Source organism: Pteropus medius, unplaced genomic scaffold (genome assembly GCF_902729225.1).
Source record: "Pteropus medius unplaced genomic scaffold, Ma_sr-lr_union100, whole genome shotgun sequence".
NCBI classification, from domain to species: Eukaryota; Metazoa; Chordata; class Mammalia; order Chiroptera; family Pteropodidae; genus Pteropus; species Pteropus medius.
In genome coordinates this window covers 6,579,009-6,606,395 of record NW_024351647.1, presented here as the reverse complement: position 1 = coordinate 6,606,395, position 27,387 = coordinate 6,579,009, and the positions used below count along the sequence as shown (strand labels likewise).

Here is a 27,387-nt window from a genome sequence, read left to right as displayed (position 1 = left end):
GATATAGAGTAGGGGTTCTCAGCCTTAGCATTTATGGATGGCTTGTTAAAGTGCAGACTGCTGCACCCACCCCCAGGGTTTCAGATTCAGTAGTTCTGGGGCGGAGACTTGAGATTTTACATTTCTAACATTTCCCAGGTGCCGGTGGTTCAGGGACAGCACGTTGAAAATTGCCGATGTAAAACATTACCATTACTCCAGAAAGGCCTTTCTCTTCCTCCTCCCTCTTCAGGGAACCATCATGGTTTGAGTTCTATCACCATGATTAGTTTGCCTGTTTTTGGATGGCATACAAATGGAATTATACAGTATGTGTTCTTTTATGTCTGGCTTTTTTACATGATATAATTTTGAGATTCACCATGTTGTTGCATGCAATTTATTCCTTTTTATTGCCGAAGAGTATTCTATCATTTGGTTTAGTTCTACTGTGGGACTATTATGAATAAAACTTCTATGCACATTTATGTACAAATCTTTTTGTGACCATATGTTTTCATTTCTCTTGGGTAAATAACCTAGGAATAGAAATGCTGGGTCATTGGGTTGATTTATGTTCATTTTCTGAGCAATTGCTATATCATTTTCCATAGTGGTTGTAAATGTAACTAGCTGAATTGTGATTAAATGTTCATTGACTCTAGTGAGGTTGCTAGATATTGACTAGACTGAAAGATTTTTGTCAAAGAAGAAAGGATTGGGTGGACAGGGAAGCTTGGCAAAATTCCCCTCTGGAACACAGCTAATCAGCAGTGATACAACTCTTCTCCATACCCTAAGGTAATTTATATCTATGCTTGGTTTTAAAAATGTGGTGCACTATTTATTCAAAGAATGTTAAGCAGTTACTATGTGCTGGTCATGTAAGAGTACATGGGTCCCAGTACCTGCCCTGAAGAGTTCACAAGTAGAGTAAATTCTTGTATTTTAAGATGGTGTAAGACAATGCCTTAAGTGTAAACTGCTCTTAATTCTAGTTTATCTCAATGTCATTATCCCAGAAATCCTAAGCACCAGGCAATCATGACATAAGCAAAAAACCCCAAACTGAAACACTCACTCCAAAGCATTTCAAATCATTGGAAAAAAGATGGATTTGTCAATCAATGATGTTGATCCAAACAGAGTTACCATCTGGGAAAAAAAGTGAGATTCAAACCTCATACCAGGTAACAGGATAAAGTGGGTCAAAAATTTTAGTGTAAAATAAACTCATAAAGGTTTTAGAACAAATCACTGACAAATTCTTTTCAAATGTCAGAATAGAGAAGGTCTTTCTATATATCACACAAAATCTAGAAACCATAAATGAAAAGACTGTTAAGTTTGGTTATCGAGAATGCCTGTATTGTAAAAACCAAAGCCAAAAGCCAAATGATATGCGCACGGAGGTGGGGCTTGGTGGGGAGGATCATAACTTACATTAGAGAACTGATTTCCAATGTATGCAATGAGTTTTAACAATCTTATTAAAAATGAGCAAAGGCTTTGAGCAGACTGTTCACAGAAAATGCAAATGGCTCTTAAACATGTGAAAAAATGGTCAACCCACTCATAAGAGAAATGCAAATTAAAATTAAACGGAAGTACATATTCTCAGTTATCAGACTGATGGAGATCAGAAAGTTTAATGAGACACCATGCTGGCAAGGATGAGGCTGGGCAGTGTTGGGGAAGGGTGTTCGGGATGAGAGAATAGAGCAGAGAGATGAAGGCTGAAAAGCAGGGTCAGTAAATTGGAAGAGGGCAAGGAAAGTAGGGGCAAGCATGTTGACACTAGCAAGGAGTGACAGCAGCAAACTCTAGTATCAGAAAAGGAAACAGGGAAACTAGACACATCAAAAGCAATAATTAAATTATTTATTACTATAGATGCCAACAGTCCTACAGGTATGAGTAACCCAAAAGTGTCACTTTATAATTATTGATCAGAGTCACCAAAGGTTACATTATGACCAGCATTTTCCATTTAAGAAAGCATTAAAATAGAATTTTAAATTAAATTTAGCACATTAAATAAGTGATAAAGATAGGTTTTTTTTCAGTTATCTCAATTTAATGTTTAGAGAATACTTTGTATTTGAAGATGATAATAAATGAAATACATTTCAACTGTTTTAGTTGCTTATTGCTCTTCTCTTATGATGTGTTATGTCACTGAATGTTTAGGACAAAAGAATAGGTAACATAATTTATGATTGGGAGAGAAGTGAACTACTAGTGCTTGATTTTGAAAAAGCCAAGTAATATATGTAGTTTAACAGAATGATACTTTTACTTTTAATTCCCATTTTATCCCCTCCCCCCATATTTCTTATCCTTTTACTTTTGCTTCCTTGCTCATTTTATTCAGAATTCTAAAATTCATGATGCTTTATTAAATGAAGTTACTGTAACTCTTCATGACTAGTTTAGTATTGAAGCCAGAAGATTAGATCAGATAACTACTTGAGTTGCCTTTTGACCTAGGATGTTATTTTGTGCAGTACTCCATGGTTTTAAGCATTGTTCATTGTGGAATATGTCTTCAGATTTTGTAAGTGTTAGGGGCAAGTAAGGGACCAAATATTTAATGAGATTTTTGTCTGCTTACATTTCTAACAATGTAATTATGTGCTCAAATCAAAAAGCTAATTTACATTTTTCTTCTCACAATTTGGTCGCTACCTAGATTTAAAAGAAATTTAAAAATTTAATCTTATGCTCAAGTATATTTCAGTAGTCCCTCTGAGTCACTAAGGCAAAAGCTTAAGCAAAAAGATTAATTTAATAGAGCTCTTTGAATGCTGATCAGCATAGACCCCATAGGATTTTCCAATAGGAAAGACTTTTAGGTGCTGTTCTTTTTCTTTCTTTCTTTTTTTTTTTTAATCCAATGATGTTAAATAATTAGTATCCTGTATGGTATCTGAAAAATTAAGGGTATCATTTTGTATTGGATTGTTGGACAGATAGTCACTGTCCAAGATGTCTTGTACTCTTTGCAGTGCAAAACAGTAGGAAAGATAACTGATAATTTCCAGGGGTCCTTTCAGTGACTTATCTAAGAAAACATAGTGATGGAGAAATGTTGATACTGATAATTTAGGTGTCATTCATCTCAAATAAGAGTGAGTTCGTGAGACTAGAAGTAGACAGAAAAGTTTTGTTTAATAATACTAGGGTACTTGGGAATCTATTTGAGTCCTTAAAATGTTTTGTTTTCTTCAGCTCCTTATGGATGAGAATCATGTCAAACTTGGTGTTTTTGTGTGTATGCAGCTGTCTTATCCGTGTTAGGCACTCAAATGTAGTTATTGGCTAATTGACAAGTTTTTGTCTATATTGTTTTCCTCAGTTGGACAATTTCAGTCCCACACCTAGTTTAACCATCTCAGAAAATTAGGTAAAAGTGAGTTGTTATGCAAAATTCTAATGCATGTTTAATCTCTATTTTTTCATTGATGCTGTTTGGGGAGCCATTTTTTTTAAGTTAATATTGTTTCATTATTAATGTGATTTTATATCTTTTCAAAGATTCATTATAATTTTTTTTTTGCCATGGAGTTTGTTGATATCTGACTCTGGAAGAGAAAACATACTGAAATAGCGATGAATGAGACTTAATTTGTCATTTCCCTCTAACCAACAAATATGGCAATGTTATAAATTATGGACAGGTATCTATGTAGACAAGCAAAGTAGGATGAATTTAGGAGTCACCTTTAATAGTTTAGGGAATAAGTTTCAAGGTATTTTGCTGTCTTCTCAGAACTTTGCCTCTTTCAACTCCCCCTAAATGCTAGACTGAACTTTTTCTTTATTGATGTGTAAAACAGAACTGACTTATTTTTCTAATTGAAGATAATGTTAATCCCCCTCCTCCTCTTGTTTGTGAGCTGCTGTTATCTATATAGCCACCTTGGTACCGACTCATTTCTAAAGCTAAGGAGGCAGACAGAATTTTGTTCTAAAATACATCTTTTGTTACTGCAGCCACATGAACCCTGGGTTATCTAGAGATCTTGCTCTTGAAATTGAATGGATTTTTGAGCTCTAGAGCTGTTGCTTACTTGGATGGAGACAGTGAATTGTGTGTGGTAGGTATTTAAGAAATTAATGTTTGACATTGGTCTTACCTGGCTTTATAGATGGAGTTGAAAATGATTTCTCTGAAGAATAGAAGCATCCCTCTTACTTTAGACACATTTTTGCTTTGCAGTCTACCTATGAAAATTTCTTCCTGTGCTGTTATGGACTCTAAACAGTTTATTGCTCATTCTAGTAATATCTACTGAGTAACACTTTTGGGACACTGCTAGGAGCTTGGGGAGGTTGGTGGGGGTACAAAGAGGAACAAGACTTGTTTCTTGCCTTTGAGGAGCTTTCAGGCTAGTAATCCCAGCTTGTTCTTTGCCCATACCAGATACATATGTGTCTGGCTACCAGTATTTTCTGTAGTGGTTTCTTGGAGTTAGATGGGAAATGAAGCTGGAGGGGCTGGCAGGCTGGACCTTGAGTTTTAACCCTTTTACTTAATCTTCCTGTTTTCCACTGGAGCTCTTCCATTTCATCTCTCAGGTATACCTAGCATCCTGAGTCTAGATTTCTTCCACTTCCATGGTTCTAACCTCATCTGCACAATAGAACCACCTATAGAGATTTTGAAAATACAACCAGCCACACCCCATACTAATCAAAATTCAGATTAGAAACTCTGGGGTGGGACTCACGTTAAGTTTTCGAAAGCTCTCCAGGTGATTCCAGTGTGCAGCCCAGGAGGGGAATCGTTGCTTCAATGGATCCTTCTGTCATCTGGCCCTTACCTCCATCTCAGACACCCTTCGCCTCTACATTCTCATCTACCCCACTATGTCAGCTGTTCGCCTACCGAGTTTGCTTCCACCTCGAGGTCTGAGTATCTAAACCCCTGTGTCTGGAATACTTTTTCCCTGGATATCTGTACTTCTCCTTTCTTTCAGATTTTTGCTCTGTAGCAGGAACCACACCACACTCCCTGTCCCCTGTCCTGCTTCTCCTTGCTCCATAGCAGCCATCACACGAGATCTGTTACAGATTCACTTACTTGCTTCACCCTACTAGAACAGAAGCTCCAGGATGGCAGGGCCTTAGCTTTGGTCCCTCAGATTTTGGGGTACCTAGGACTAAGCCAGGCTCAGAGTAATGGTTTGCTTTCAGTTGAATGAATCTCTGGAGAAATTTTTCTGCTGGCATTGGAGGAGAAGGTTGGTTATGTGATTGTGTCATATTGGGCAAGAAATCTGGGGAGTCTAACTGGTCTAGGAATTTCTTCAGCCATCCTTCCTCTTTGCAGCCATCCATGTACCCACACATTCAGATACCAGTGCCTCCCTTCTTAAGCCTTTCTTCTGGGCTGCCTTTCCTAAGTTCACATGATTACCGCTGCCAATTCAATTCCCCCCCCCCGCCCCCCCCAGATTTGGCTGCTATTATCTCTTCTCTCTGTCCTTATGGATTTAGGCTTAAAACATATCTTTAACAGTTACTTAAGTGAGAGTTTAAAAAGGAGTAGAGGTGACATTTGTATGCAGTCCACTCTCTCTAAGCAGAAGTTGGCCCTTTATTTATTCCAAGTTCATTTGCTTACAGATTAATTTCTTCCATGAATTTATTGAATAGCTACTCTGCCAGGCACTATGAATAAAATATAAAGTTCCTGCTGTCACTGAGATTGTGTCTTAAGAGTTAATAAGTGGTGAATTTGGATGAAAAGGATGAGTTCTTTTTATCGTTCTTTCAACGTTTCTCTAAGTTTGAAATTATTTTAAAATAAAGAGTTTTAAAAAGTGTGTCACTCAGGGACTAAATCGTCAAGAACCTCCTATTCTATGTCAGAGATCCTGAAGGCTTTGTGAACTACTGAAGGTTTTAAGCAGGGGAGCGCCATGATAAGTTTTGGAATTTAGAAAGATGAATTTTGAGTGTAAATTAAGATGGGTTTGAGGCACGTGGGAGTAGAGGAAGGGAGAGCAGGTAGGAGGCTTTTGCAGTAATTCAGAAATGATGAAGGCCTAAGATGAGACACTGAGGATGGAGAAAAGCAGCTTTCTCCATAATGTCCATTTAATCAGATTACCTTGGAGGTGAAGCTGTTTCTGTGGTAACATAACCCACCAATATACCATTATTAAGGAAAGTGAGCTTGTTCTTGTAGACTAAGTGTCTCTTGTGGTTGTACCCAGAGATGAAGTACTAGGATTTATAACAAAATTGACACTGCAGTATACAAAAAGACCTACCGGAAAGTAACATGGATGATTACTATTCAGGGGATAGCTCCGTGTGCTGTCATTACGAGACATTGCCCAGAACCAAATTGAATTGATCTGATAGATAAAATGTTGGAATTTGTACCAATACATTTCTTTATAGTTATCTCAGCCATGAATTTTCTGTTACATTGGGTTGCACTTTTCTATTTCATTGGACAGCTTTTGCTCTTGTTGCTATGGAGAATCTGTCCCTGCTATGCTAGGCTAATAAGTACCTTACAGGTTCTCTGTATATCTGCCTTAATGGGCCTTTGTCAGTTTTACTTCGAGTGTTTCTCTTTTAACAAAGAACTTTTGGTTACTTGAATGTTTTAAAATTTATTTTGACTTCCATTCCACATGTGGATATACTGTTCTTTGTGCTTACTGTTATGGGAACTTTGTCTAGAGAAAACTACAGTCCAGAGAAATCCCACTTTTCTCCTACAGTGTAGCAATTAATTGAGGAGAACTGCAGATCTGGTCAATTTATTGCACAGATAATAGGTTCTCAGCACTGAGCTAGGTACAGTGGGTTCCTCTGACCTGCTCATGGCCAGCGGTCATGGCCTTATTAGTGTTAATAGTCTCTTGCGGTTCCCACAGTGCAGTGACTTAATAACTGCTGGATTGAGCAGAGGATGTGAGAGAAGCAGGAGGTTTTGTCCTGTGAGCCACCTTCAGGGCTGCATGGGGCTTTAGGCAACTTCATTCAATAGGTGTCTGTGTGTGCTCAGGAAACATCACATCAATTTTACCTGAAGATTTGGTATAAATGAAGAGATTAAAAACATTTTTTGAAATTGTGTTAAAACCTCCCACATAACATGAAATTTACCATCTTAATCATTTTTAAGTGTATAGTTCAGTAGTGTTAAGTATATTCACATTGTTGGGAAACAGATCTCTAGAAGTTTTTCATTTTACAAATCTGAAACTTTATACTCATTAAACTACAACCCTCCTAGTCCCCCTTCCTCCAGCCCCTGATAACCACCATTCTACCTTTTGTTTCTTTGAATTTGACTGCTTTAGATACCTCGTACAATTGGAATCGTGCATTGTGTCTTTTTACAACTGTCTTATTTTACTTAGCGTAACATCCTTATCATTCATCTGCGTTGCAGCATATGACAGGATTTTCTTCCTTCTTAAGGCCGAATATATTCCATTGTATGTATATATTACATTTTATTTATCCATTCATTTGTCAATAGACATTTGGGTTACTTCTGCCTCTTGGCTTTAGTGAATAGTGTTGCTATGAACATGGGTGCGCAAATATTTCTTCGAGACTCTGCTTGCAATTATTTTAGATATATACCCAGAATAAGGTTGCTGGATCATGTGGTAATTCTATTTTCAATTTTTTTGAGGGATTTCTGTACTGTTTTCCATTGTGGTCACAACATTTTACAATCCCACCAACAGTGCACAAGGGCTCAAGTTTCTCCACATCCTCACCAACACTAAAACATCTCTTTTTATTTAAAACAAATGTATACTATGGTGTTGGATCTTACATTTCAAATGAATTTTAAAGGCTAAATAAAGACTTCAAATAAATTTTCATTTTGTGGTAGATCCTTTAACAAAAGGAGTACTTTGGCGGAAACATAAGAGAAGCCGTGAATTATAAAAGAAATCCTCAGGATAATCTGGTTGAGGAGAATTCATGCACATACAGGAAGAAAACAAACATCTTCCCAAAGCAGTGTGTTACAAAGTACAGCTTCATCTTTAAACACTTAGTACCATAGACATGTAGTATCAGAGTGAAAACTTCCTGGAAGTGATACTTCAATGGGAGCTTGAAGGAGGATGATAAAGTCAATTGACAGCAAGAACAGTATGCATTAATGTAAAAAATGTGATTTCATAATTATACAATCATAGAATCTGACATTGTGAGCTAATATTCAGTGCTTTTTTTCTTTGTATTTATTAATAGCTGTAATTGGATGTAGTAACTAAGTTTATTAACTAAATACAGGTTTAATATTTTTATTGTGATTTTCATCAAGATCTGACAGTGAGTCTTAAAATGCTATAATGATTTGTGTTACAAAATTCCTAGAGTGGATTTAAAAGACTACTTGATAAACACCATTTTGTTAGCTAATCTACCAGGACCAAATGTTTTTGATGATGGTGATATATAGGGTAGGCTGTTCCCTTATTTTCTTTTTCTTTGACGTGGCTAGAAGGAAGAAAGAACACTTACTGTCAAGCGAGCAAATGCTGAAAAACAAGTGTACAGATAGCTAGCAAAATGTTCTACTTTTTGCAAGTATCGCCTCATCTTGTGTGAATCTAAGTCAATCTTAATATAGGTGATTTGTATTTTCAATATGAATGCTGAGTCTAAGCCTGTTTTCTCATAAATGTCTGTCTTTTTAAAATAGGTTTTCTCCTTTTACAGGGTATGTCTTAAGACGTCATTTTTTTGTTTTTAGATCTTCTTTCCTCTGCTGGTCGTTTAAATTGTTCTCATTTTGGCTGTATTTACTTGTTTGAAAGTTCTGTTTTGTTTTATAATGTAAACTATATATAGTTACCAAAATTAAAACAACCAGGCAAGAACAGATATCAGTTACACTCTGACAGGGTAATAGTGACATACACTTCAACCAGAGAACTGGTGATGGTTTCTGTCACACTTGACCATATTCATTGGTTGGTAGGTTTCAGGTGCCTGTGTCGGAGGAAAGCCTTACTGTTTGTTTAACTTTGAACTATTGGATGTTGGAAAATTCATTTAATATTTAGAAATTAGGAAATGATTTTTGAGTAATACAGGATGTCAGAAGCAAAAAAAACCGCAAAACAACAGAAAGATCAGTTTCAGCAATGTGTGAATTAAATGCTGTCACATTTTGAACACATTATGTTTAAGTGAGGGCCTTTCAAAGTGGCTTCCTAGAGCACTAATTTTACAGGGTGTTAATAGGTATTCAGTGAAGAAAGGGTTTTTGTAGTTATGTGGATCGAGAAATCCTAGATTAAACAATATAAATCTGATTTTATGCTAGGGTTTCTCAGAGCCTTTAATATTTACGTGTTCATTATGTATTGATCAAGAATGAGGTATAGCATTTCTGAAACATTTGTGGCATTCTTGTAGGGCTAATATTCTGTAGAACAAATTGTGGAAAGATGGATTAGAAATTACTAGAGCTAGTTTTGTTGTAGGTCACAGGATGTATGGTCCAAATGAGGCTAGATCCGTATGGTCAGCTAGAGAGATAGGAATCCCATAGTTGGCATACACATTTTAATTAGATGTTATGTGAGAGACTGAGTTGGGTAAGTATTTTTTTTGGATAAGACTCAAAATAAACAAATTATAAAAGAAAAAATTAATAAATTTGTCTTCATCTAGTTAAGCAACAACAAAAACGTTAACTTTCATGCTAAAAGTCTTTTTTTTAAAAAAATAGGCTTTATTAGGCCATTGCTAGCAAAAAAGACCAGTCTTGGGGCATGGAGTCTAAACCACCAGCAGCGTGGCTAGGTAGAAAAGACAACATGTCCATCGTCCTGGAGTTTTGTTAGCATATTTTATACATCAGGTAGTGGGGAGAAAGATGTAAGTCATTCTAAAAGAATCTACATTAGCTATAGACAAAGGGGATGGGAGAAGGTGAAATGGGACTAGGTCTGGGATCAATGCAGCAGAGTCCACAAGGAAGAAGTGTCCGCTCCTGTGGATTAGCTGTGGGCAGCAGATTGGAAAGTTCCTGTGTAAGTAAGAAGTGGAGACTGTATTTCTGTTCTGGGGTTCAATGGCGCCTGGCTTCTCTCTTTTTGGATAATCATGGAAATAGCCACCTGGAAGTTAATCCTAAATTCCTACAGATACACAGGAATGAGAGCAGCCTTTTGTCAGAGCTGGTCCACTGCTCTTAACAGGGTAACTGTTCTGTCTCTTTTTCCGACTCTCCAGCCGCTGTAATTTTAATTTAGAACATCTCAGAATATTTTTCTTGTCAATCTGTTTTAATTTGGTTGGGCTGCTATAACAAAGTACCATAAATTGGGTGGCTTATAACAACAGAAATTTATTTCTCATAGTTCTGGAGGCTGGAAGTCTGAGATAAAGATGCTTACACAGTTGGTTCTGGTGGGAGCCCTCTTCCAGGTTGCAGACCGCTAATGTTAAACAAAAGGCCTTTGAGGCTAACACTTATCCTAAAAGAAAGGGTTTATTGTGACATGTGCTAGCCAAGAAAAGGACCAGGTCCTGGGACATATAGTCTAAACCACCAGCAGCAGGGCTAGATGGAGATGACAAACATGTCTGTTGTCCTGGAGCTGACAGAGCTCTTTTATACAATGAATGTGGGGAAGATGTAAGCTGTTTTGAAAGAATTTACATAGGCTCTAGATAAGAGGAGCTGGAAAAGATGAAGCAGGGATAGTTATAGGATAGGTGCATAGTATCCTTTTTGACTGGTCGTTGGCAGCAGTCCAGAAAGTTCATCATAAGCAGGATGCTGTCACATCTGGTGGGTGGCCATTTTATTTTAGACAGCCACCTGGAAGTCGATGCAAAGTTTCAATGTACATTCAAGAATGTGAGTACTATTTCCTTAGGCCCACAGCTATTAGATGGTTAACTTCGGTGTTTCTCCCTCTCTCTGGCAGCCGTAAGTTAATTTATGACACTTCAGAGTTTTTCTTTTGTAAATAAATATAGCATATACAGATTGCTTCTGTAGCATATTGATTTCACAATGCAAAGAGTTAAGTATCTCCATTTACCAGGTAGACATCCTCTTTAATATGGACATTAGTATGCTGCTGAGAGTTGACTTAACAAAGAGGTTTCAATGAAGGGAGCTAGTTGCTCCCAATGGCTGTGAAAGGTTATTTTGAGATAGATAAATATAAAAAAAACAAAACAAAACCAACCTGGGGATAGATAACACATTGTGTGATTCTTCCACACCCTCACTTCAAATTATTTCCTATTTTTGGGGGTTCCTAAAAGAATTGCTTGAAATCTAGCTCATGAAGATCTAGATCATTAGGTATTTTTGCTAAACAAAAGATTGAACCACTGCATTGAGAAAAGAGGAATTTTATTTTTTTAGCAATGCAAGTTCCTTTTCTCAAATCAATCTTTTACAATTAAGGGTTTGTTCCTCCTTTTTGCTGATGCTGATTTTTAAATTTTAAATATGTTTGATAAGTGCAATCTAAGCTGGTTTATCTGTCTTAATAATTTGTGCTCCAAATCTTCAGTGCAGTTGGAAATGACTTATTAATTGACTTGGTGATTTTTTTTTTTTTAATTTAAGTAACATTTTGAATGAGGCTTCACTTTCTCTTTCAAATATTTTTAGAACCTTTTCTGACATTGCGAGGGAGTTTAAAGTTAAAAGTTATGTTTAAAGTTATGCGTAGTCATAAAAAGTATGTTGGCCATACACATTTAACAGAATTGCATATATATTATTGTATTAGGTCTGTTTTATGATTAATTTTCTTTAGAAAAGAGAAATCATCTCTCATAAGTATCTTAGCAAGTTTGGATCTTTGAAGTTATTTTGGAGGCAGAGCCATTCTATTCTTCTAGAATAAAGATTTTCTTTTGGATGCCTTAACCCTAAAAGTAGTGTTTTGACTCTACATATTTTGTTGTAGTGAACTTCTTTTTGATTCCTTACTTTGAGCTTTTAAAGTAGTTTCTCACCGAGACCTCCATCTCAGCCAGTGTTAATGTGTGATGTAGTCATGCTAGAAAGTGACTGCATCATAGGCAACATCTCATCAGTATAACTGTGGAATGGGATGCATCTGTGGGGAAAAGTATTTATTTTAACAGACTGAATCTTACAGTTGAAAAAAAATTTCACTTTTCATTCTATATTTTGGACTTGCCAGATTTATAGCCATCTGATAAAGATATGGACAGAACATTCTTTTGTATCATAGTGAAGACCGGCTTCTTCTGTCATAGCTCTCCATCTTGTAATGATTATTGAAATATTGAAGCTTTTGTTGTTAGCCACTATATAGTTGTCATATGCCCTGGTCTGGGGCTGATATGGGAGATGTAAAGAAATCTAAGATGACTAACCTGTCCTGGAGGAACTTTCCCAAACTCTCCTCCTTAGAACCCTACCTTTCCCGCACACATGGGCGAAACAAAACGCCAAGTATGCGGAAGTAATCAACGTATAAATCTACTTGCCTGCCTTTGTTTGGAGCTCACACTCTGGAGAGTGACTCCTTTGAACCCGCCGGTGTAAGTAAACCTCCTCTGATTCTTAGTTCGCTCAGTGCCGCTTGGTTCTTCTATCAAACACCGGCCAAAATCTGCAACAGGGTTTCTCTGCATCTGCACGTGAAGCTGGACAGATCACGCTGGTCTAACCATACTCCCTCAGAGCTTCACAACCTTGTTCCTGTTTCCAAAAGACCATTAAGCTCCATCAGTGTGTAGAACCGAGAGAAATAAGGGCTCTCTTTAGAATATGCTCCATTCCTCTCCAAAGAGCCAAAGAGACAGAGTGGTTGTGATATTATTGTGATTTATGATAAGAAATATATATATATATGTGTATATATATGTGTATATATATGTGTGTGTATATATATATATATGTGTGTGTATATATATGTATATATATATGTGTGTGTGTGTGTGTGTGTGTGTGTGTGTATATATATATATATATATATATATATATTTGGTCTTTGTCTCCATTTCTGGCACAGCTGCTAAAACCCTTGGAATTTCCTAAGTGATGAGAGCCATAAAAGTGTCTTTTGTTATATTAATGAGGTGACTTCCTAAGGATGGGGGCTGGTGGTGGAAGAACCAACCTTGTGATTAGAAGGCTAGAGCTTTCAGTCCCACTCCCCTGACCTTTGGCTGGAGGTTGAATCCATTGCCAATGGCCAATGATTTAATGAATCATGCTTATATAATGAAGCCACAATAAAAATCCAGAAGGACACAGAGTTCAGAGAGCTTCTTGGTTGGTGAACATGTGAAGATTCAGAGAGGGAGGCATGCTCAGAGAACATGAAAGCTTCGTGCCCTTTCCCTGTACCTTGTTCTATACATCTCTTTTATCTGACTGTTCCCGAGTTACATCCATCCTTTGTAACAAACCGATAATCCAATGAGTAAACTGGTTTCCTGAGTTCTGTGAGCTACTCTAGCAAATTAATCGAACCCAAGGAAGGGGGTTATGGAAATCTGATTTATAGTTAGTCGGCCAGAAGCACAGGTAACAACCTGGATTTGTGATTGGCATCTGAAGCGGAGGACAGTCTTGTGGGACTGAGCCCTGTACCTCTGGAACCTGATGCTGTCTCTGGGTAGATAGTGTCAGAGGTGAGTTGAATGAATTGTAGGACACCAGCTGGTTTCCGACAATTGCTAGATGTGTGGAAGAAACCCCACATGTTGGAATTGGGTGTCAGAATAGGTGACCTTTGTGATTCTGGAGCTGCCAGGCTATGAGAAGGAACATGATTCTTCCAGGTTTCCCTTCATCGCAAGCACTGATTAATCATGTTCTGTCTCATAATAGCAATGTGTGAGGCAGTGGTTTTCAAACTATTTTGAACAGGAGTCAAGTAAGAAATACACTCAATATTACTATTACTTCCCCACACATACCAGACATAAAAGATTCATGAAATAAATCTTATATTTACTATAAGCAGTGTCTTCGATATATTCTGTTTATTTCATTTTTAAAATGCTGATACCCATTAAATTGATTTTACAAACCACTAATGTGTCAAGACACAATTGAAAAATAATTCTGGCTTAAGGAGACCTTCATTATTTTCCTTCATAATTGCATATTATTCCTGTTACAGTTTAACTTCTTCATAGGCATAATGTTCCAAAAATGTGTTCATTGTAATGTTAGTAATACATACAGTTGTCCTGGGAACTGTGTCTTTTGTGTGCACACATGTAACTGACAAGATTAGTGTATGACTTTTCGACATGTGGGTATCCACTGGTGGAATCGGAGACTCCAAACTATTTTATTGATTTGGAAATAGTAGTTACAAACTTGCTGAACTGGGTAGATGTTTTTAAATAGCATATATCACAAAAGGGACTAAAGGTTCTCAGAACTTGTTTTTATTCATATTTCTGCTCATTTGCATCAGTAGATGTAGCTTGTTTGTAATATCTGGATGCTACTGTTAGTGATCTGCATCTTGACCTGGTAAGATGTACTTATTAACCAACTTGGTGATTTTCTAATTTTTACATGTTGTGAATCTGTTTGTAAGATGCTGAATAATACCTCTCGTTGTGATTTATTTCCCTGGAGATCAATGCCACCTCAGAATCCATCCTATCTAAGTGAGTGTGAAGACTCTGGATGTTTTATTCTTTCTCATCTCTGGCTCTCTTTTCTGTTAGGGGGATTATTTTTACTATGATGAGTTATTTTTTTCTCTTCAAATTAGCTGTACTTCTAGATGTGAGAAAAATCTTTCTAACCAATCAGCACTTGTATTCTTGCCTACTACATGAATTCTAATGACTAAGCTCTTTGTTAAGAAAAAAAGATGGAATAAAATATTTAAAATCAAATACTTGGTTTTGCTGTAATACTATTTGAATGAATTTAGTGGAAATATTCAGCATAGTTTCTTTTTTGCAAATATGTTTTTTAAAAGTTTTAAAAGGTCCCTTAATCTGATGGTTATGTGCTGACTGAAAAACTGAAAAATAAACCCATACAAATGATTCTATAAATGGAATTAAATATTTAAATTTCAGTCTTTGAAAGCTGCTTTTTGTTAAATAGAGAATAGTTTATGATTCAGACTATAAATGATATACTCATTGTTTATATTACTGCAGCTGTTATTGTTAGGCATTCTGAAAGAAAAGCACCTACAGCAAGTTGTATTTTTTTCTAAGGAGTAAGTGGTATAATGCAAGTAAAATACAGTATCTGCCTAGAGAAGAAAAGAGTATGTTTAAAATCATGAAAGCACAACTATCATGGTTATATCATGATTATCATGAAATCAGCCTTCAGTGTTTCTCAAATTATAACATTACTTTTTATTCAGAATTTCATATTTAATATGATAATCTGAATTTTAGGTTCCCAGTGACTATTTTGATAGCATTTTACATTTAGCAAGAAAATATTTATAGGCTGTTTCATGTGAAAGAGGGAATATTTTAAAGTCTTTGAGAAAAGTTATGGATTATAATTTATGCATATTTTATTCATGCTAACTTTTTTTGTAGAAAGTCTGTCTAGAACCTTTTACTTTGCTTCAACTGGACTTGAAATTAATATTTAGTTAATAAACTGTCTTTAAGGATTATTAAAGTGGTTCTTGGTTGCAGATGGACCCAAAATAGTACTAGATCATGTTTTACTTTCTTGTCTCAAGTGGCTAGGTGTTAAGATGCTATCCTGAATCAGATTTTTTTTTTTTTATGTCTACAACACCTGGTCTCCCTAGGTGGTGTCCCATTCAAGTACTAACCAGACCCGACCCTGCTTAGCTTCTGAGATCAGACATCAGGCTTGTTCAGGGTGGCATGGCTATAGACCATGGACCGTGGCTCCACTGGGGAACGAACCCAGGACCTTCTGGGTGTAAAGCAGATGCGCTAACCGCTACACTATGGAACCATGTCCAGATCTTTATTCCCCTAATAAAAATCTTCTCAACTTTGGGACATAGCTCTGTTCACTCCTAAAACATTAGGAAACCACAGATAAGGACAGAAAGGTAACAGAAGACTATTTATAAAATGATGGAAGGTATTCGTTAATTTTTTTCTATTGTCTCAGGGATTTATTGTGTCATGTTAGAACAATTTCCTAATCTGTTCCTCAAGATGTTGGTGCATTTTTAGACTCTTTTGGTAGGTCTCAAACAGACAATAGGTTTGTAGCACGTAGGAAGAAAGGACTGGATTTTTTTTTTAGCAGCTATTATGCCATTTATAACTGAGCATACTTGTTTTCATCAGCCTGTAATCACATACTTTTAATTCATTTCCCTAGTAGTTTAATGCCTTCTGTTCCTATTTGTTCTGAACAAATTTTCCTTTTTAAGATATGTAAAGATTAAACAGGTCTGCTTCACTGTGTATTTAGGGACACTGTGTTTCCCATTTATCACCTGCTGCTAATCTTTAGCAGTAAGATTAAATTGACATTTGTTAGCGGGTGCTTCGATCTATCTTTGAAAAGGGTAGTAAAGAGTAATTTGTCACAGTAATGCCTTTTAAAAAAATTTTGTGTGCAGATTTAGATTGCTTGCTGAAAAAAAAAATTTGTAATAGTGGCAGAGAATTCTTGCTTTCGTTTCATGGTTTGTTTAAACAATTAAAAATCCAAAGAGTTCTTGAAGCATTTGTAAAATTAGCAGCCTTGAAAACTAGCCTCCTTTCCTTTGGTAGCTCACAAGGCTGGTACCAGTACCAGTCCTACGCAGTGTTTTTTGTCTTTGGCCTGGGGGTTGGCCCCAGTCTTGTTGGCTGAACGACAGTCTCCAGCTGTGAGGTGTGGGCAATTTGCTTGAAGTCATCACTCAAAATAAGAAGTCAGGACATTGCCAGTATGACTTTAGACCTTCTGGGTGACCAGGGTTAACATTACTGTGCCTCAGTGACTAACAGTCCACATAAAGACCTGGGAGGAAATAAAATGTGTGTGGGCAGCACAATGTGTCAAAGAACAACTAAGACTCAGGTGCTAAAGTGGTAAAACACGCACACTTTATATGCTGAACATAACTGATTATTCTGGGTCAGGTGTCCGGTTCTCCACCTCCTTGGTTCTAAAGCCCCACCAAGAGCCCGTTTTCTCTCTCCCCAATCAGTTGCTTCTTGGTGAGCACTCTGCCTGTTTTACTGTTCTCCGTCATTTCAGCTTCAGACTTATGTACTGTTTATTAGTCCTCAAACTGCATTCTTCAGCCTTGATTTGCTGGCTGCAGTACTCCCTACTTCGGATTCTTTCGAGGCCACCTTCCTTGCCAACTCAACAGCCCTGTCTGCTTCAGGTTGATCCCCCACTTTCACCTTGCTGGCCTCCTTTCTGTTGTCCAATTTAGGAACATCTCTCTTAAATTTCCTTCACGATATGAGCTGTAAAATGTCAGAGCTTTCAAGCTGGCTTGTGTAGAGACTAATCTTTGAATTGACAACACTCAGTAACCAGTTTGTTCTTGTCTTTGTTGTTGTGGCTTATTGTGAGGCTTGCGGAACATTCTTTAATAGTAGTACCACTGCTTAACTGAACAGAGAGAACTTCCATTCTGACTAAATGTTGAAGAGAACTGAATCTGCCGACTAGATCCTGGGCAGTGCAGATACAGAAGACTGAGATCACCGCATAAAGTTCTACTGGACAACACTACTCTTGAGAGTTGTGTTAGATCTAATAGCCTCTGACCTTGGCTGGCCATCTAACCCAAACTCTCACACCTGTCCTGAATTTCTCTTAAAATTTGTGGCATACTTTTATGATCACTTTAAAATTTTTCTGCATTTTCACTTGGCCTCTTTCCCTACCTGGCACTACCCCTACTTCATCCCTCTTTGTACTCATCTAAATCCAACCATATTTCATCTTATTTGTGCTCAGTATGTGCTGCTTTACTTACTGAGCAGCTTTTTGTTACTTTTTGGAGGACAGGCCAGACCATACCCCTGGACCTCTGTGTGTTCTGTATGCTTTGGGCATTCAGTGAATGGTTAGTGGAGAAGGAGATATTCTATATTACGGATCGACAAATTACCACCCGAGGACCAAATCTGGCCACTTGCCTACTTTTATAAATATTTATTGAAACACAACCACACCCATTTATTTACTTATTGCCTATGAGTGCTCTTGTATTATAACAGTGAGTTGCTTAGTTATAGGAGACACCGTGTGACCTACAAAGCTTGAAATATTTACTGTTTGGCCTTTTACCAAATAAATTTGCAATCTGCTCTACGTTTGTAACATTGCAGGCTCTCACAGTTGTACATCTTAGAATTTGGAAGTCACAGAATGAACTAGTTAATATGCTTAGATGAAGTAACTTAGATGAACTTAGATGCTTAGATGAAGTGATTATTTTTCACTAATGCCTGTGCTTATCTATTATTGTAAGGTTATATATCATTATTATTAACATTATGAAAGTTAAACACATATTTCAGGGATAGGATAAATTCCCGATTAATTAGTAAAACAGCGTTTGACTAAATCTTACAGTACTGATTCTTTTTTTTTCTGCCTAATAAGATTGTTTTATTGAAATGGAACAAAGAATGGTAATTATCAAGCTTATATCTCATTCTTTTTAGCTTACCCCCCCTCCCCCCCATGACTAAGGACATTTACAATTCCCAGTACAAAGATTCATCAAAGTTTTGTTAGGAATGAATGAGTGAATAAATGGTGAATTTACATCGCTTTCCAGTTATCATATATATGTTTAATAAATATCAATTTAAAATAAATCTTATATTTTCTGAGTTAACCTAAGAAGACATCTTAAAAATGCAAATTTTATAGATAAGGATTCTTTGTCATTGTTGAGATATGAAAAGTTAAAGCCAATAGTTTTTCTTTAAATGTCCTAAAGTAAAAATCAGTCTGAAAGAGGTCAAGTTACTTGGGGAAGCTAGTTATGCCTTCAAGAGATGTCAACAACATTTGAAGATTAGTTCTGATGCCAGAGGAATTCATGCTACCTAAATATAAAACACATTATCAGGGCACACTGATTTCCAAAACCAGATTTTCTGTGAAAGAGATCCTGTCTGGCCAAGACAAGTTTCTCCTCCATTAAGCTGTCCAAACCCAGGAGTCTTAACAAGATGGCAACAGCGGGAGATACTAATGCTAGAATAGTTTTTGAGATAATAACTAGCAACTTCATAAGTACAAAGTAAGACACTTGGGACTTTTTTTTTTTTCTTTTTTTTGGGGGGTGGGGTGGGGAAAGACCTGATATAGAGTGATAAACAGGAGAAGGAAATAGAAATGTGGATAATGGAATCCATATTCACTTGGATAAGGAGAACTGGCAAAAAGTAGGGCAAGTGGAGACTTTCTTGGTGCTTATAATATTACTTTGTAGGCTTTTAAGTATTCAATAATAATAACTCAATGCAGAACATGATAAGGAGGGTTAGAGATGAGGATAGGTGCTATCAGATGAATTAATTCAGCGAGATTCTTCTGAATAGTCTCTTAAGAGTCAGATTTTAAAACTGACAGGAATAGAGATGGCCATTAACTAGCGAGATTGAGTGTTGTCTCCATATAGTTATCAAAGAAATACAGATTAAATAGTTAAAAGTAAGTTGCCATTTTCCAATCAAATCAACTAATAAATGAGAAGATAATCAGTATTGATGATGGTATAGTGTGAGAGGCATTCTGATTATGTAGTTAATGGCAATGTAAAATTGATAGAACATTTAGAGAAAGCATTATAGCACTGTTTCTAGATATTAAAAAAAGTTTATTCCCCCAATAACTTTACTATTCTGAATCTCTCACAGTGAAGTGGAGGATCAGATAGATTTATACATGAGGAGTTAATTGAATCATCGTCTATAATGAAAAACATGAAACCATGTAAATTTCCACCAAAATTGGAATAGTTAAATTGAGCAATAACTATAAAAGGGAATATTATACAGCCATTAAGTTTGGCTCATAGAAGACTATATGGTAACTTTGGACACATTTGTGATTAAATATTGATTTTAAATGGCATACTTAAAATATTGACAATTTGGAGAAAAACAGAACATGACTGGATGAAAATAAAATGAGGGGTTATCTCAGTATGGTTGAATAATAGGTAATTTTAGGTTTCTATATTTTATGGAAATTTTGGAAAAATTCTTTGTACTTTTATAATTAGAAAAAATTATTTAAAAATGAACAGCTGTTCTCTCTTGTAATCTATGCCCCCCACTGTAGGGCTCTCTCTGATGGCTTGATGTCAGCATAGGCTTACAAAGGCAATGGTTTGTCAGCACTGAGTCAGCATGGCATGAAATAGCTGTTCTGTACACGTTCCTTGATTTGAAATTAATCTCTAGGGAGGTTGGACCTAATTACTTCTTTCTGTCAGTAGCCTAAAGAGAATAAGAATCATAATGTAAAGTGTCACTTTTCTAAAAAAACTAAACCTCAATGGGAAGAATGATGGTCACAATAAGTGGTGTTGAAGCTAGACTTTATAGAAAAACATTCAAATATTATCAAGGGCAAACATAAATTTAGCTATTGAAAACTGAAAAATGAAGAAGTATATTTAGGAAACTAATCATCAAACATTTATTGAGTGTCTTTTATGTACTTGCCATTGTGTTAGAGATCCAAAGATGAATCAGATGTAAGTCCAGTAGCAGAGCAATGTCCGGGCTGTTGTGATCATCAGAAGAGGGCCACTAATTTAGGCTGGGGTGGGCAAAAGGACTCTTTCTGGAAAGGTATGATGGGAGATGATGGTTAATTTTAAAATGTGTAAGAGTGAGCTAGATGAAGAATAAGGGATAGTCATTCTAGAGAGAAGGAACAACAAGAACCAGGGCATGGAGGTGAGACATATTCCAGCATATTGGAAGATGGAGGGGGACGTGCCTGTTACTAGAGTGTAAAGTGGAAGGTAGGTAGGTAGTGGTCAGGCTGAGTGAGGTAGGCAGGGAGCAGATAACAGTGCCCTCTGTTGTATCCTAAAGATATTAGACTTTATTTTCTACATAGTGGCATTTCAGGGGTTTTAAGCAAAGAGTGACAATGAGCTTTGCAAATTAGGAAGACTCTGGTGGAATATACATATGGCATGTGACTTAGAAGTACAAGTCTAAAGGCAGGAAGAGCAAGCAGTAGTGGACCTAAAACATGAAGGAAACAGGACAGGGAGAAGGACAAAAATCAATAGTAGGATTGACAGAAGTAGGAAAGAAGTATCCTGTATGTATGTTTTAATATCAGTTTGTTAATATTTTTTTCTGCATCCATATATACATAGACATATATTAAATAATAAGTAGGGACCTTATTAAGACTATAACATCACTAATGTTTATTATCTTTAGGTGGTAGGAATTCAGGAACCAATGCCTTTTTTCTATGTGTTTTTCAAGTATTCTGCTTTGAACATGGATTACTTTTATCATCAGAAAAGAGATAAATGATAGTACTAGGGTTAAGATATAAATCAGATTTAGGGGTGAGACTGCTATAAAAAGAAACAACATAAGGTATTGACCAAAAAATAATAGGACCAAGTGAAGTGAGCTGGACACAGACGAATACTATATGATCCCAATTATATGAGGTCTTTAGAGTAGTCCAGCTCAGAGAAACAGAAAGTAGAATGGTGGTTGCCCAAGACTTGCGGGGAGGAGAAGATGGGGAGCCTGTTTAATGATGGAGTTTCAGTTTTGTAAAATTCTGGAGATTGGTTGCACAACAACATAAAATGTTTAACACTACTGAACTATACATTTAAAAATGGTTAAGATGGTAGGGAACTACCATCTTACTGCACATTTTTTCCTCATTGTTTACCAAAGTTTTAAAACACAGTATTTAAGATTCTTTTGGATCAGTATTCTACCTTAAGCTCAACTCTGAGCCAACAAAGATAAAATTCACTTGTCTCTACTCCAGAACGTGACTTTGGGCACAGTAATAACTAATTCATTTATATACCACGTATCTAGCCACAGTTAAGTTATTTATAAGCTCATACAGTCTTTAATTAAATTATAATGTATTCATAGGCCACAAAAAATGGTTAAGATGGTAAATTTAATGTGTATTTTACAATTTAACCCATTTCTCATTTAGAAAAAAAGTGCAGCTTGCTGCCAGAATTAATTGAATTTTACATAAACACCCTCTTTGAGGCTGAAGAAAATCTGGTTTTCAATGTGAAAATAAAATATAAAAACTGTTCTTGGAGTTATTTCTAAACAGAACATGTCTCTAACCCTAATGTAACAGAAATGTATACATAAATTGGATTCATCAATGAATTTTCAGCTAACACTGCTCAAGACTGACGTTAACATCACGCATAGGAATGCTACGTTTGCTAGGATTTAACATTGTCAGTGATCGAGAATTATTATATTTTATAAATGGAAATACCACTAAAAACAGAATGCTATAAATAGAATGATGTCATTTGTTTCTAAAGACTATGGATATACTGGAGCAATGTGAAAATAATAATAAAAGTGAAATATTTCATGGCAAACTTTGGGGGTAAGGTTAGGACTGTAATCTATGCGTTATCTCGGGGTAAACTCTACAGCTGCAAACACCACTGGCGAGTATTCTCAGGGCAAATGGGAAATGGGTTAAAAAAATGTAAGATATTTGCAAGTCAGGGTTGTCTCCAGTACTCCGTTGGATTTAGAAGCAGAAATATCATGAATCCAGGGTTAGGGTTTTACTGGGCCGGTGTGGAAGATAATGAGGGGTGATAGTGAGAGTTAACTCATATGGTCATGTAGTCCAGAGGTAGGGGATGGTAGGAAGGAATAAGAGGTTAAGAAGGGTATATTGGGAATTGGGAAGATGTCAAAGAGATAGGAGATTATAATCGGAATAGGAAATGGAAGTTTAAATGTGTTCTGTGAAAGCGATACTGACCTAATATTCATTATAAATCTGATTAATTCTCCTGTTAGATGGGAAGCTCCTTAGCGTTTTCTTGAAATTATTCTTATTCGAACTTTGTAGTAGTTGAGGAAATGTGACTAAATACTTAAATATACTCAACAAAATCCTTTTGTCAGTTGAAGAATGTATATATATTGAGTCTCTCATATTTGGAAGTAGCATCCTACACATCGAATTTAAATCCTTTTGCTTGCCTGTCTTTTCCTTCTGTGATCTTACTCTGAGCCACAGATTCTAAGGTATTGCCAAGTAGGTCTCAGCATTCCACGTGGCCCATTCCCGTACTCTTCTTGTTTTCTGTGTAAGTGGAATTAATATTCCACTGAGATTTGGGGGAAATATTATAGATTTTGACTCTACCCTGTAGAATGCGATTTAACCTCTTTGCGGTAGGACCTGGGCATGCATTTCTATGTTAAACAGGCTTCTTGAGTGGTCCTGATACACACCAAAGTTGCACAACTACTGTTTGAAAATAACAACTTTGTCTTAGGTTAGATTTACCTTACTATGTTTCCTTTTTGTGTATAATATTACCATTACTCAATGTTTTTAGATAGTATTTAAGTTTGTAGTGGAGTCTGGAATTTGTTGTCCTCTTTTCCTAAGAAAATTTAGGTCAGATACTAATATAGATATTTTCTTAAAAATGCAAACAAAAACAGAGGCGTGTGCTATTTCATATTTGATCATGAGAAGCCAATAGCTTTGTCCTCCATTTAAAAAGGTGGATTAATTTTCTCCACATTGAGGAAATTCTTAGTCGTTTGAAATCATGTAATTTATAAAAAAAAAAGTTTATATAAAAGATGCTGTAATTTAAAAGACAGAAAGTATAACATGCTTCATTAAATGTTATAAAACTTTTTCTTTGACACAAATTATAGCAATATTCAACTTTTGTTGTCAAATTATTTAATAAACAAGATTTAGAAAAAAGTTGCTAGACTTATCCATTTGATTTTAAAAGTACGTTCTAGGAATTAAATGAACTTAAATTTTATAGTTATTTGAAAGAACCTTGAAGTAGTTTTTAAAAGATGATTAATTTTTTCTAGGCCTTCTAACAGCATTTGCTTTGCTCTTCTTAGATATCGGTAAGAATCTGCTTTTACATCAGAAAGTTTAAAATGAAATATTTGTGTTTGTTCCTTGATTCTATTGTTAAATAAAACATAGGCACAGGAAATCATATAAAACAAATTTTATAGCTTAACGAAGGCCGATACCCTTGTAGTCAACACCTGGGTGAAAAATAAAACTTCAGGCACCAGGAATCTTTCTTGTGTTCTGTCCTAGTCACAGCGCGGCCTTTCCCGCTGCTGGTAACCACTGTACTGAATTTGTTTTAACTACTTCTTTCTTGTGTTTTTAAAAATTGTTTTATCACCCACGTGTTTTTAGTCTCTCGTGACCTATAGTAGCACTGACCAATAAGTAATGGGAGCCACATGTATAATTTTTAATTTTCTAGTAACCATATTATGAAAAGTAGAAACGAGAACGAAAAATGTTAATATGTTTTATTTAAATATATCCAAAATATTATAATTTTGCCATAAAACTTGAGATATTTTACATACTTTTTTGGGGAGGCGTACCAATATTTGAAATGTGGTATATATTTTATATTTAATAGCACATCTCAAATTATTCCAGACTTTGCCAGTTGGAAGCCCCTTTAGCTGGCTGCTCTATACTTTTGACATGCCCCATCATTTGGGGGAGGGACATACTTCCTTACTTTCTGGCATTCAGGATGTTCCATACTCATCTTGTATCTGCTTTGTCCCACCAACCCTGGAATTGGCCACTTCTCTAGGGAGCCATGGTTCCTTTTAGTTATAATGGTTTTTAAGACCAAGGTATGGGCAATAGGTGTATGCATTATTCCTGGGTGTCTTTGCTAGGTGGTCAGAACTAGGGAATACATGTAACGTGTATGTATGTGTATACATATATTGATACATACATGCACATGAGCATATACACTTTTTTTTTTTTGATAACCTTAACCTTGAGTTTGCATCAGTAGTTTCAATTACAGTCTCTCCCCACCAGGGTTCTTTCTTGCCTTCCCCTATTCCATACTGTATGTTCCGTCTCTCACAGTGAGAACCCTGGCACTCAGCAGTATCAGCTTATTCACTTATTTGCTCAATCCTGTAATTCATCTAGTATAGGTTCCAAACTACTTCTCCATTTGCCGCTAGAAAAAACAAACCTACTAGAAAGAGTTCAGGATTTATTTGATGTTTTGCCCCTGTAATTTAGAGTATACAGCCAAATATGGTATTTATAAATTTCTTGAATTAGTTCTTTCTCTCTCCCACCCTCCTTCAGTGTGGTTAGGATATTTGCTTGAAATATGAAGGAGTATATTTGTTTTGGTTTTAGGTATTTCTTCACCTACCCACCCTTACTGATTTAATGATGTATGAAACAGTGTCATCTTCCAGAAGTTAAAACTGTACAAGACACACCCAGAGGTGTGTTGCCGCCTCTTATATCTCTTCCATCCCACCTCCTAGATCCCTTGTAGGTAACTTCCATCGCTGTTTTCTAGATTATCCTTCTTATATTTCATTTTGTAAGGATAGGCCTGTGTATGCTTTCTTATTTCTGCTTCTCACATACTATGTCCAGAATAGGCTAATTTATAGAGACAGAAAGTGGATACATGGTTGCCTATGGCTAGGGAGGTTGGGGGCAAGTGAGGAGTGACTGCTCATGGGTACAGGGTTTCTTTCTGGGATTATGACAATGTCCTAAAGTTGTGGCAATGGTAGCACAACTCTAAACGTACTAAAAACCATTGAATTGTGCACTTTAAAAGGTGAATTAGATGGTATGCGAATTATATCTCAATAAAGATGTTATATTTTTTAAAGGTAGCATGTTATATATAGTATTCTTTTTGTACTTTGCTTATTTTATACTTGGTTAACTATATCTCCTGGAAATCACATCAGTTCATAGAGATCTTTGCTCTTTTTAATAGCTACTTAGTATTCTGTTGTGTGGATATAAAATAGTTTATGCAGCTAGTCTCCTGTCCTTGGACATTTAGGTGGCTTTCAGTCTTTTTAAATGGTACCGCAGTGAATAACCATGTGTACCTGTACTGTCATGCTTTTGGAGGGATATCTTCAGGGCATATTCCTAGAAATGGGATTTCTGGGTCAAAGGGAAAATGCATATGTAGTTATTAGATAATGACAATTCTTCTCCATAGAGGTGGTCCTTTTGCATTCCCACCAGCTATGAATGAGTGTCTTCCCATAACCTTGCCAACAGAGTTATTATCAAGCTTTTCAATTTTTGCCAATATAATGGCTGGAAAATATTTCATTATCCACATTTGCTTTTCTCTTATTGTGGGTCAAGTTGAATATCTTTTAATGTTTTAAGGGCCATTTTAATATCTTTTTGTGAATTGCCTTTTCATATATTTTTGCCTGTTTTTTTTTTTCCTATAGGATTTTTATTCTTGTTTTTCTGCCATTTAAAAAAGCTCTTTGCAAAGTAGAGGTATTGACCCTTTTTCTCTGTTGTATGTTGCAAATATTTTCTCTCAAGTTTGTCTTTTGACTTGGCTTATGCAGAAGTTTTTGTTTTTATGTAGCCAAATTACCAATCTTTTTTTTTTTTTTTAATATTTGGATTTTAAATCATAGCTAAAGAGGAATTCACGTATATTTTCTTCTAGTACTTGTTGAGTTTCATATTTTACATTTAGATCTCTGATGCATTTGGAGTTCATTCTTCCAGTTTGAGGAATGGATTTAACTTTTATCTTTCTTCTAAATAGCTGTCCATTTATGCCAATCTTATTTATTAAAAATGGCTCTTTGCCTCAGTGGCTTGAGATATCTATCATATGCTAGAATGGGTGTATTCTAGACTTCTATTCCACTGGCATCTCTGTACGCATGTGCTACATACTGTTTTAATCAGATAGGCTTTTTAATGTGTTTTAATATTTCTCATGGTTCTTCCTTTTCAGTGTGTTCCTAGCTGTTCTTCTGTGTTTATTTTTACATTCAAACTTTATAAAGAATGACTATAAAACTACTGTGAAAGAGCTCATTGCTCTCCTGGGAGGGGGATTTCATTAATTTATACATTAATTTAGGGAGAATTGACATTTCATCCCACTCTTCAAATGTAAGTATAATTTCATTCACCTCCTCTCTTTATGCTGTTGTTTACTTTTACATATGCTATGGACTCCACCTTACAGTGTTGTTATTTTTGCTAAACATCAGTTTTCTTTTTCAGGACGTTAAAGGAGGAGGACAAAAGTAGTCTTTTATATTTACTGACATATTTACCATTTCCAGCGCTCTTCATTGATTTCTGTAGATCTGAGTTTCCGTCTGGTCCCCTCGGATAATGTTGAGATGTTCTTACTGAGAACAAGGGATATTTTTTCA

The 27,387-nt window shown here is 36.0% G+C and overlaps 1 protein-coding gene and 1 pseudogene across 1 annotated transcript in view; one reads left to right on the top strand and one right to left on the bottom strand.

Annotated features, from left to right (window-relative positions):
• The window catches only part of AVEN (apoptosis and caspase activation inhibitor), a 140,332-nt gene that overhangs the window by 64,458 nt on the left and 48,487 nt on the right, over positions 1-27,387 (top strand). The window lies entirely within an intron of this gene.
• Positions 15,722-15,837, bottom strand: LOC120587309 (uncharacterized; annotated as a pseudogene).